We start from the raw sequence: 13,252 nt of genomic DNA, 5'->3' as shown, positions 1-13,252 counted from the left end.
GTCGCGATAGTTTGTTTTTGCTTACCCCAACGAAGTGCCCCGGCTTCGTCAGTAGATCTCCAACATTCGTGGCGATCAGTTCGGACCCGGTTCTATACGTGTCGTGAAGTCGTTGTCGGCCGCGTTTAGAGCGCTTGTATCGCTCCTGGCGATTTGAAACTGGTGTGAGCATAGCTGAGCTGTGGACCGAGTTGGGCCAAGGGCGGGGTCTTCCTGGTTTGGTGGGACGTGCGGCCGAGGGACCCAGGTTGACAGTGTATTGGTGCATGACGACGAGACGCAGCATAATCGAGTATCATAAATGGATGGATGGATGGATGGAGGAGACGGATTGTTTGGGCTTTGTTGGGTCTTTCGGTCCTAGCATTGTGACCTTCCGTCCTCGTTGGGGGATGGTGGAGTGACGGAACGAGGATCATGGAAACTGGTTTCTAACGAAAGCTGGCTTTGAGGCTTTGGTAGATGGTTTTGGAGTGCTTGTTGATAATTTTTCGAAGAATTTACTGAGAATTTTTTTATCTGAACTATGTTAAACTTCATTAGGATTTCAGAATTCACCAAGAAATTTCTAACAGGTTTAGCTAAATGGTTTTGAATACTATGGGATTACTTCAGATAATTTGAAATATCTGATTTACTGATCAAATAAATTTAGCAAGCAACTGTGTTGAAGTCTGTTGATATATTGAACAATAGTTTCAAGCTTAAATAATGATGAATTCAAACGAAGTTTGACTAGTATCAAAACTTTTACCTAAACCCATTGGAATTTCTGAAGCGTTCAGATCCTGTTTACCTCTGTCCGTCCGTCCTCGAGCTGTCCAAACGTCTCACGTGTGCTCCTACTCTATACGCTTCGAAGTTGCGAAATGCAGTGATGCGGTAAAGGTGGAAAATATGTAACTCGTGGAAAGCTTCACCCGGTGCGCGGTGGCTCAAGGGGCGCATGCAGCGAAGAAACGTGAAAATGATATATGTTTTGTGCGATCATAAATGAATTGTATAAATAATAAAAATGCGGTGCGTTTTACTCTCCGACCAAAACAAGGCAAAAACGTGTAACGAACCGTGTGCACCACGTGTGTGTACGTGTGCGATGTGTGTGTGGATTATGTGTGTGCGGTGTGCCGTGGAGCATAGATCACTCCTTTTCGTTCGGCTCTGGTGGTGCATTACCGGGTGCATTTGCAATTTCGGAGAGATTGAAACGCACGTGATGTACGATACTGGGGTGGTAACGATCAATGGGCGTGTATCGAAGAAAGAAGACTAGTGATGGATCGGCATTACTGTCCATTTGGAACAGATTTCCGTGGGCCACAGAATAATTGTCATAAATTTCCATTCATAACCTACACTTACACAGGTGGTGAAAGAATAACAGTGAAGTTGCAATTGTTTAGGTGCTTGTGAATAGAGGGTGAATTAGGGGTTGAAAACATATTTGCACAGTGTATGAACAGCAGCGAAATTGTTTGCGCGGGAAGGAGCTTTGGAGCTGAACAACACCGTAAATAAGCCGTGAGCAATAGTAACCGACTGAAGGATTACGGTGAATTGCTAATTGAAAAGGTAAGTTCAATGTTTCCTTTTATATTGATGACTGTGCGAACAGCAATAACTCAAAACTGATTACTTCTTCAAACAGAGTTATTTATAGCTAGTCACTTAGCTTTCTGTTTCGAATGATTTATCAGTCAATATTACTTTGTTACTGTTATTGCTTCGAACTTTTCAAAGTTAACCATTTGCTATAGTTAGACACCATGCTTCGTTATTTGAAAAAAAAACACCTAGTTTTATTTTATAAAATAAACCCATGTATAATTTAGCAGTACACCAAACGTTGCACCTATAGAGAATGCATGGTTTAATGTAGTTTAACATTTTGCCAAGCAAAATTACATTATCTTGTAAATGTACACTACCGTGATAGAATTTTACAAAACTGGTGATGGTTTTCTTGACAAAATATACACATTTATGTAAACAACTCACAGATTGAATGAAACGTGTAAATTTCTGCGACATATGATGCACATCATTGGACCATGGAATTTCACATATGTTTACATGGTAGGGTAGAAGCTTCAGTTTTGGCCAGTCCGGAGTTTTGGCAAGAGCTTTAAAATTGACTGATGTAGTGGTATTTTTTCTGAATAAGCTTAGGGTGGTTCAAGAAAAACCGGTTTTCTGGCGTTAACTTTTTCTGTTTGAATTTTTCATCAAAGTCGCCCAAAAACACTTGTAAAGCATTTGAAGATGCGTCGTTTCGTGCGCTGAGATGGTCGTTATCACTTTTGGTTCAAAAGTTACAGGCGTTTTTCTTAAAAATTCATAGTTTTTTAAAAAGGTGTTATGACGGGTTGGGGCAAACATAAAAAATATCTTTTGCCCGCATTCAAAAGAAGAAATGTTGTTATAAAACATATAAAAAAAAAAAATGGATTGGTATTATTTTTGTAACTCAAGTGAAAAAAAACTTGAAAAGTGCCTATTTATTCTAGAAAATCATTAAAATCTTTTGAACGGAATAATGTTTTTGGAGCTCTAAAAGTGGTTCTTAGGCGACTTTGACGAGAAATTTGAAACAAAAAAAAAAGCAATAAAACGACTTGTTCTACACAGATCGAAAAAGAGTGTAAAATTCTGCCACATATGATGCACATAATTGGAGCGCGGGATATCACAGAAGTTTACATGCCATATGATGTAAATGTCATAAAATGTCATGTAAACTTCCATTATATGTCATGTAATTCAGTATGACTCTGAGAGTTTACATGACATATAACACAAATTTACATGATATTTCGTGTAAACCATCATAACACTAAGTTTACATGACTAAAATTAAGTTTACATGACGTGTAAATTTCATTATTTTTATCTGTGTAGCGTCACCCTATGAAAACTATGGGAAAATGGTCCAAATTTGGTCAAAACAGTTTAAACGCTTTATCTTTTTTGTTTCAAATTTCTCATCAAAGTTGTCTAAGAATTATTTTTAGAGCGTACATTTTCGTGCGCTGTGAATATTGCTACTTCATTCCGTTCAAAAGATATTCATGATTTTCTAGAAAAAATAGGCACTTTTCAAGTATTTTTCCCTTGAGTTACAAAAGTTACACCCCTCTAATTTTTTGATATATTTTATATCAGGTATCAGGTATCAGAAGGCCGGCTCCAGAGGCACGTTATCCTCCATTTGGGACATTTGTGCCATCGCCAAAATAACAGCCTATTTCATCATCTACCTGAGGGAAAAGGAAGGAAAAAGGATTTGGATGGGGATAGGGACAGGTAGGGAAATAGGAAAAATACCCTGGAAGAGGGTACTAACGCACAAGCGTACCACAATGGGTTCAAACAGCGCCCTGAAAAGGGCACTGTAATAACGCATCAAGCGAAAGAGAGCCTATAGCTCTTTACCACAGCGGGTTAAGAACAACAGAATATCCTGAAGATTCAGGTTTCTGAAGTCAGTTTCACTTAATAAGTGTTTACCGAATACTCGGAAACGCAGTTGCGCGAAAACTGGACAGTTACATATCAAATGATACGAAGTTCCATAATCGGATTCACAGCTATCACAGGCAAATGAATCAGCTTGCTGAATATTCGCCATGTGATAGCTGAGTCGGCAGTGGCCAGTCAATGCTTTGACCAGCATGCTGCAATTCAGCTTAGACAGATTTGTAAGATACTTTGCCACCCTTGGAGATGGCTCAGTACAATACACTTTGGTTTGACGACATGACTCCAAACTATTCCAGTATTGTCTGTATTGAATGGCAGCCCAGGTGTGAATCTGAAGCTTTACCCAACACTTCGATATCGGAATAGCTGGCTCAGGACCAATGAGGTCATGTGATGCTCCAGTGCGAGGTAACTCATCAGCCAATTCATTTCCAGCGATGGAAGAATGGCCAGGTACCCATACAAGGTGAACAGCGTTTGCCGAATTCAGCTCCTCGATTTGAGTTCGACAAGCGATAACTACCTTTGACCTAGAGTTGACCGAAGCAAGTGCTTTAATAGCAGCCTGGCTATCTGAACAGAAGTATATTATTTTGCCCATTACGTGCTGCTGAAGTGCTGATTGCACTCCGCACATAAGAGCAAAGATTTCGGCCTGAAAAACGGTGCAGTGTCTACCAAGTGAGTAAGACTGATACAGCCTTAGCTCACGAGAATAAACACCAGCACCTGCTCGACCTTCGAGAAGGCAGCCATCAGTGTAACATACGATGCCGTCTGAAATACTTCTTTCCAGATAACCAGATGTCCACTCTTCCCAAGAAGGGAATTTCGTGGAAAATGTCCTATATGGAAAATTACAAGCAATTGTAAGATCACTTGGAGCAAGGACAATTTTGTCCCAATTCACCAAAAGTGAAAACAACGAGGTGTGTGTTGATGTGCGGTTCACAGGAGTTTCCTCCAGTAGACCGAGTACCCATAGACGGTAAGTGCAAGAAAGTGCTTCTTGTTTGAGATGAATGTGTAGTGGGGCAACGTCAAAGAGAACTTTTAGCGCTGCCGTGGAAGTTGAAAAAAACGCTCCAGACATCGCCATTAGGCAAATCCTTTGGAGATGGCCTAATTTAGATTGGACCGTTCTCACTTTGCCCTTTTGCCACCACACAAGACATCCATAAGCCAATATCGGCCGAACCACAGTTGTGTAAATCCATTTGATATTCTCAATTCAAGTCTCAAGTCTCCATTCTGAACTCAATGTGAGGTGTCCAGGAAAGCTTGGAATTAAGAATGACTCCAACGTACTTTACCTGTTCAGTCACATCGATTTCAGAATCAAAGAGACGCAAAGGTCGAACACCATTACGGTTTCGTCTTTCCGTAAAAAGAACAATAGATGTTTTACTCGGATTAACCAAAAGGCCATATTGGCGACACCAACCCTCAACTACCTGAAGGGCGCTTTGCATCAGGTCGAAAAGGGTGCTGATGCACATACCGACTAACAGTGTTAGGTAGTCGTCGGCAAAACCATAAGTAGGAAAACCGCTATTATTGAGTTGCCTCAATAGCGTATCTGCTACGAGATTCCACAAAAGCGGTGATAAGACTCCCTCTTGGGGGCATCCACAAACACTCAATTTCCTGATTCCTGCTAGACGCAATGTCGAGAAGAGATATCGGTTTGGTGAATCCAATATGGCATCGAAAGGCACGTTGTCAAAGGCACCCTCAATATCTAAGAAAACACCCAGACAAGACTGCTTTTGGGCGAATGCTTTTTCGATATCGTAAACAACCTTGGGTAAAAGAGTCACAGTGGACTTACCAGATCGGTAGGCATGTTGGTTCACATCAAGAGGCACGTTGGCCAGATGAACATCACGGATGTGATGATCCACAATGCGTTCTACGCATTTCCGAAGAAAAGAGGTCAAACTCATAGGTCTGAAACTCTTTGCTTCTTCATACGACGCACGACCCACTTTCGGAATAAACTTTACAGTAATATCCCGCCAGGATTTGGGAATATACCCTGTAGCAAAACTGCAAACAAGTAGTTTTTTCAAAACATGTTTGAAATAATCAAATCCCTTCTGAAGCAAAATAGGATAAATCCCATCTGCCCCAGGAGATTTGAAAGGAGCAAAGCTATTAAGAGCCCACTCAATCGATTCTATAGTTACAATACTCCGAGCCGAAGCTAAAGAATCATAACTACAAGAAAAGACATCAGGATCATCCGAAGATGTAATATCCACACATTCAGGGAAGTGTGTGCTGAATAAGCATTCCAGAACTTCCTCATCAGAGGAAGTCAGATCGCCATTTGGCAAACGAAGTTCGTTCACCCGGAAATCCTTAGATTTCGCAAGGATTTTGTTTAACCGACTGACTTCACTCAAGCTGGAAACATTTGTACAAAGGTTTTTCCAGCCGGATCGTTCAGCAGACCGGAGAGCTTTCCTGTAGGCCTTGCGAGCCGACCTGAAAGCCTCCGAACCAGCCGAACGTCGTCTGTTCCAACTCTTTCTACATTGTTTCCTGAGTTTCGCCAGATCAGAGTTCCACCAAGGGGTTCCTCTTGTGATCTTCACAGACCGTAGAGGGCATGCTTCTTCAAAAGCTTCCATGATGAAGGTCGTTGTAGTATCAACGGCATCATCTAAATCACTTGGAGTGTCAATGGATGGTGAATATCCATGAAATTTGGCTGCAACCAAATCAGTATAAAGATCCCAGTTTGTTGACCGAGGATTCCTGAAACGCAATGTTTGCGAAGTAAAAGATATAAAAAAAGATATAGCGATGGTCAGATAAAGATTCTTCATCTGACATATGCCAATTGGTCAGCTCGTGACTAATTCTGCTAGAGCAAAGCGTTATATCTAACACTTCCTCTCTAGCAGATACCATGAAGGTTGGGCGGTTGCCTATGTTAAGTAATGCAAGATCTGTACTACTTAAGTACTCCATCAAACTGGAGCCTCTCAAGTTAATGTCTGAGCTGCCCCAGATGATATGGTGAGCATTAGCATCACTGCCAACAATTAGCGGAAGGCCTTTTGGAAATTCAGTATACGATGACTTGTTTGAAAGCATCCGTAGGGGATAGTTCATCATGCGGTAAATAAACCGAACAATATACGTATTTCCTGTTGAGGTTTCCAACAGATACATCAATTGTGATAGCACATACATCTCTGGTGGTTAGTTCAGAGATGAGTATAGCAACTATTGCGTTGTTGACAAGCACACAGGCTCGAGGCATGACACGCGAGTTTGCCATTTCATGTTTACTGAAAGTAGCAAAAACCGGGTTCACAAGGTTTCCTAGATAGAAATTTCCCTTACGAAAGTAAGGTTCTTGTACCAAGGCCACTTGGGCTGTACCATTTTGCATAAGTCTGCAAAGATTGATCGTTGCTGTTCTTTTATGCTGAAGATTGATCTGAGCTATCCTAATCGTAGCCACTACCCAAACTAGGTAAGATTAAACTCTTCGCAACAACAGCACAACAAAGAACAGCAACAATAAAACCTAATCGGTATCGATTGGAAAACGCCAAAGGCGAGGATACACAGAATATACTGTGTAAATCGCATAATGCGAAACCATATAGGTGAAAATTTAAACAACATCTTCATAATCCTGCCCTTATTTAGCCTCAAGTGAGACTAAAGAAGGGCAGCTGATTATCTCGGAGAAACACAAGGTCCACTGCACTATTGCTCCGGTTAGCGCAGTAAGGGCAACATACTGTGGAGGGCGCCCTGGTACTCCACAGGCTCTGTTAGCGGTTAGGTTTTTATTAGACCCCCCTAGCTATTCATTCCTAGGCACGGTAAGTATAAAGCCGCATCACACCATGAATTAGGGGTCACCTGTTGGTGGATTCTTACCACCGGAACAGGCGGTCCGTAGTGTTATTCATAGCCAATTGAGACAATCGCTACCGACACTACACAGCTATCTAGGTTGATCGAGAAAAGAAGTTAATATTGATGATCAACTTCATACGGACTCGAACAGCCGCCACAGTTTTGATATTGTAACATTGAGTTCACTGTAACAAAATGTCCTTCATCTTATTCAACACAACTCTCGATCGGATTGTCAAACTACAGGCTGCAGTATGAAGCTGCTAAATAATTTTCTACCAAATTCCATAATCCAATCATTTGCACCACATAAAATGAAATTTATTCGTTAAATCAGATTCACGTATGATTGTAGGTTTAACCAAAAAATGATAATTTTTTCAGTCGTTTAGAAATTGTTGTAAAACTTCGCCTACATTATTTTTTTATGTTTGTTTTAGAGTGTTCAAATAAATTTTTATGTTTTTGAAAAAGTGTGGGGATTTTTATAAAAGTCGCCCTCATTCACGTTCACATATTTTACCCGTTGATTAAGTGTTCCACTTTAGGGGAATAGGGAAATAAATGTTCTTCATTTCTCAAATTTGTGTAATTCTTAAAAAAAATCATAGAGAAACTTTTGTATAAAGTACTAGAGCGATTTATGAGCGATTTTCTGGAGTAACAGGGCAATCTCTGAATAAAACGTTGGGTAAAGTTCATGCTCGTCTCCAGTCAACACACGATCGCATATGATGTTGAATAGGATGCAAAAGTGGAGGCGCTATGCGTACACTTACACGCGGTTAAATGGAAGCAGGTACGTATATGGCATCCACTTTAGCATCCTATTGAACATCATTTACGACTTTGTGTTAGCTGGGTCTTAAATTTACGAGAATCTGATAAAATGGTTTGTTCTTTAAAATCGGATTTAAGACAGACATCAAAAAAGATCTTTGTGATAGTTATAAGTTCTTCTTCTTCTTTATGGCTCTACGTCCCCACTGGGGCTTGGCCTGCATCACTTCAACTTAGTGTTCTTCGAGCACTTCCACAGTTATTAATTGAAGGGCTGTCTTTGCCTGCCATTGCATGAATTTGTTTATTGTGAGGCAAGTACAATGATACACTATACCCAGGGAGTCGAGAAAATTTTCCCGACCGGAACGGGAATCGAACCCGCCGTCTCCGGATTGGCGATCTATAGCCTTAACCACTAGGCTATCAGAAGGCCGGCTCCAGAGGCACGTTATCCTCCATTTGGGACATTTGTGCCATCAAGCACAAACCAACCACTAGGTTAACCACTAGGCTAACTGGAGACCCAAAAAAGTATGTGAGTGTCTTCAGTTTTGTCGATTACACATGTGGATCTTTGCCTAACTAGATCACGATTGACGCAAATAAATCACGCATTTCCAAGTTTTGAACCTACATAACCGCCAAAAACATCACTCAGTATTTCCCATATTTAGCGTCCAATTAGATAATTTAGCAAATCGGACTAAAAAACTCTCGCTGTACCTTAATTGGAAAATTAAGCACTTTTCCTCCCTCAGTTGTCCAACTAGCTAGACCCCCGACGGCACGCAACATTTGCCTCTCTATAGCTAAGTACGCCCCATCCAATTAGGCATAAGCGTCGCATCGTCGTCGTAGTCATAGCATCGATGCCGCTGCCGCCATGTGCCTTACCACCTCGTCCCGTTGGGGGGTTCAAAAAAGGAAATCGATTTTTAATTACGTCCCTTGGTCACCACGGTGCCATTACTGGACGCCACAACAGCCAGCCAGCGGTGCCGTCGCCACCGTCGGCATCCAACTGAAAGTGTACGCGCACGTGGTTCCTAATTAAGACTCATGCTTGCGCTCGCGCGCGCGTACCGTCGCGACTTGTTACATTATTACCTACCCCTGCCCTAGGTCGCTTGGCACGATGACGGCACGGCGACGGCGACAGTCGGACTCGGACAATTCAAAATACAAAACATTGCGCAGTTTTCGCTTTCGTTGCATTTTTGCGCACATGCGCCAGCGGTTTTTTTGTTGTTGTCTTATTGTTTGTATAAGAAATTGAAAAGGTGTACAATCTCACCGAAACACTGGTTAAAATATGTTGAATATTCACATTAGTATAAATGAATCATTTTTGTATGAGCGTAGCGAGACCTACTTAGTACTTACCCTACTTAAGGCCTGAGTGTCCTCTGTTGTACGTAGGGCTCGTCTCCATTTTATTCGATCCATGGCTCGATCCGCAGATCGTACCCCACTTGGTCGACCCACCTAGCTCGCTGCGCACCACGTCTTCTTGACCGGTACAACACTCTCGAGAACCATTTTAGTCGGGTTGCTATCCGACATCCTGATGACGTGACCCGTCCACCGTTCTCTTGGTTCTTTCAGCAGCTGATGCAGCTAGTGGTTCATTCGCCTTCTCCAAGTCCCGTCTTCCATCTGCACTCCGCCGTAGATGGTACGCAGCACCTTCCGTTCGAAAACTCCAAGAGCAAGTTGGTCCTCTGCACGTAGGGTCCATGTTTTGTGCCTATAGAGAACTAGCGGTCAAATGAGCGTTTCGTAGATAGTTAACTTCGTGTTACGGCGAACTTTATTCGATCGTAGAGTTCTGCGTTGTCCAAAGTAAGCTCGATTTCCTGCCACAATGCGCCTCTGAATTTCTCTGCTGGTGTCGTTGTCGGCGGTCACCAGTGAGCTCAAGTACACGAATTCTTCAACCGCCTCGATTTCATCACCGTCGATATGAATTTGGGGTGGCGGGCGCGGTGATTCCTCCCTGGAGCCCTTTGCCATCATATACTTTGTCTTTGACACATTAATGACGAATCCGATTCGCCTGGCTTCACTCTTTAGTCGGATGTACGTTTCCGCCATCGTCTCAAATTTACGAGCAATAATATCAATATTATCAACGAAACCAAGCAGCTGAACGGACTTCGTGAAAATAGTTCCACTCGTGTTTATGCCCGCTCTCATTATTACACCCTCTAAAGCAATGTTGAACAACAAGCATGAAAGATCATCACCTTGCCCTAACCCTCTGCGAGATTCGAAGGGACTCAAGAGTGTCCCTGATACTCGAACTACCCACATCACTCGATCCATCATCGACTTGATCAATCATATCAGTTTATCCGGGAATCCGTATTCGTGCATAATCTGCCATAGCTGTTCTCGATCGATTGTATCATACGCCGATTTGAAATCGATGAACAAGGGATGTGTGGGCACGTTGTATTCGCGGCATTTCTGCAACAGCTGGCGGATGGCGAACATCTGGTCTATTGTAGCGCGTTCACCCATAAATCCAGCCTGATATTGCCCCACGAACTCTCTTGCAATCGGTGATAGACGGCGGCATAAAAATTTGAGAGAGTATCTTGTAGGCAGCGCTCAGTAGTGTGATCGCGCGGTAGTTCCCGCAATTTAACTTGTCGTCCTTTTTGTAGATAGGACACACGATACCTTCCATCCATTCCTCCGGTAATACTTCCTCCTCCCAAATCTTGGTAATGATCCAGTGTAGTGCTCTCGCCAGTGCTTCTCCTCCGTATTTTAGAAGCTTGATTGGTGGTTGAACTGCTCCAGCGGCACTGTTGTTTTTCAACCGGCCAACCTCCTCCTTAATCTCTTGGAGGTCAGGGGCCGGAAGTCTTTCGTCCTGTGCACATACTCCTAGATCTGTTACCACGCCACCTTCGGTACTTGCAACGTCGCTATTGAGGTGCTCATCGTAATGCTGCCGCCACCTCTCGACACCTCACGCTCGCTCGTGAGAATATTCCCGTGATTATCTCGGCACATGTCGGCTTGTGGTACAAAGCCTCTGCGCGAGCGGTTCAGCTTCTCGTAAAACTTTCATGTATCCTTAGCTTTTCCATCGCTTCGCGATCTCGTTCTTCCTGCTGGCGCTTCTTCATCCGGAAGACTGAGTTCTGCCTATTCCGCGCCTGTTTGTAACGTGCTTCATTCGATTATATCATACGCCGATTTAAAATCGATGAACAAGTGATGTGTGGGCACGTTGTATTCGCGGCATTTCTGCAACACCTGGCAGATGGCGAACATTTGGTCCGTTGTGGCGCGTTCACCCATGAATCCAGCCTGATATTGTCCCACGAGCACTCTTGCAATCGTGCAATAATAGACGGCGGCTTAAAAGTTGAGAGAGTATCTTGTAGGCAGCGCTGAGTAGTGTAACCGTGCGGTAGTTCCCGCAATTTAACTTGTCGCCTTTTTTGTAGATAGGACACACCATACCTTCCGTCCTTTCCTTCGGTAATACTTCCTCTTCCTAAACCTGGGTAATTACCCAGAGTAGTGCTCTCACCATTGCTTCTCCTCCGTATTTTAGAAGCTCGCTTGGTAGTTGATCTGCTCCAGCGGCTTTGTTGTTTTCAACCGGCCAACCTCCTTCTCCATCTCTTGGAGATTGGGCGCTGGAAATCTTTCGTCCTGCGCACGTACACTCCTAGATCTGTTACCACGCCGCCTTTGATGCTTGCACCGTCGGGAATTGCAGAATCAATATGTCTTCTGAAACCGCTAGAATATTTATTGAATCCTTTTGCAATTTTCCCTCAGAAATTAACTTTTAGGAAATTCTCAATTGTAGGGACTCAACAATAAGTATGTAACTCAACCTGTATTCAAAGTTAGTGGTTGATTCATTGGTTTCATATGATGATGGTGATTGTCTACCCATCATACGTGCAAAAATTACCTATAGCTGCAGAGTCATACCAGAAGGGAATGATCTACAAGCTGGTTCGTTGTAGCAGAGTTAGCTAAATACACTGGAAACCTTCGGAATACAACATGATGGTTGTTATCTCGAGACAAACGCTTGGCCACCCCACGATCATTTGTCCGGGAACCAGTTCATTTTGTTTCCTTATGCTAGCCCTATTGACATTCTCAAGTATATGTCATGTTCCGAAAATGATAGGAGACAACAAGGAACGAGCTCACCGGACATTGCTATTCATCTACCTGCCTCCTGTTAGGTGAGAATATGCTGTTAATCAATTTTCTTATTTGGGGGATTTGGCTTTCTCAGCCTAGGAAATGCAAACGATTAAATTGGCATTGTCCGACGTTTCGGACTACTTTATTTGGCTCTTTTCAAGGGTAAAGCTGTCTTTATTTTTTTGTTATATTTTATCACTAGTGCCACAGTTTCTTTTGGAGCAACGTCCTTTCCAAATTAGCATAATGATTCACCAAAACTCTATATGTGTTCTTCTTCTTCTTTATGGCTCTACGTTCCCACTGGAACTTGGCCTGCCTCACTTCAACTTAGTGTTCTTTGAGCACTTCCACAGTTATTAATTGAAGGGCTTCCTTTGCCTGCCATTGCATGAATTTGTATATTGTGTGGAAAGTACAATGATACACTATGCCCAGGGAGTCGAGAAAATTTTCCCGACCGGAACGGGAATCGAACCCGCCGTCTCCGGATTGGCCTTAACCACTAGGCTAACTGGAGACCCATATGTGTAGAAATGCTATAAGAAGCTCCAAAAGAAACTGTGGCACTAGCGATAAAACATCACAAAAAAACTATAGACTGCTTCACCCTTGAACAAGGCCAAATGAATTAAGCCGAAATGACGGGCAGCCCAGCTAACAAACGCATGCCATAAATAAGCATGCATGCTGAATTGTTGCTTTATAATAGTACTGATAGCAGAATCAAAATAATGCTGTACACATTACTGTACAAATGAGTTTTCAATTGAAAAAGTAGCCAATTTTCAACCATTCGTATCGGTATTAACAATAATAATTTAAAACACTTTTCAGTATTTTATTCGATTTGGAGTAATTCCTTAACAAATTAGTTTAACAAGACCTTAATGATTCTGCTTTTTATTCAGTTAAT

At 42.4% G+C, this 13,252-nt stretch overlaps 1 protein-coding gene across 1 annotated transcript in view; it reads left to right on the top strand.

The window, feature by feature from the left end:
* The first annotated feature begins 35 nt into the window (after positions 1-35).
* LOC109401336 (uncharacterized) overlaps positions 36-13,252 on the top strand; it is a 183,310-nt gene continuing 170,093 nt past the window's right edge. Inside the window, exons 1-2 of the mRNA XM_062856856.1 lie at positions 36-164; positions 1,367-1,572. The gene's annotated coding sequence lies outside the window, so the exon portion shown is untranslated. The remainder of the gene's footprint in view (positions 165-1,366; positions 1,573-13,252) is intronic.

This window comes from Aedes albopictus, chromosome 3 (genome assembly GCF_035046485.1).
Source record: "Aedes albopictus strain Foshan chromosome 3, AalbF5, whole genome shotgun sequence".
NCBI classification, from domain to species: Eukaryota; Metazoa; Arthropoda; class Insecta; order Diptera; family Culicidae; genus Aedes; species Aedes albopictus.
This window is presented reverse-complemented; position numbering and strand designations above follow the sequence as displayed.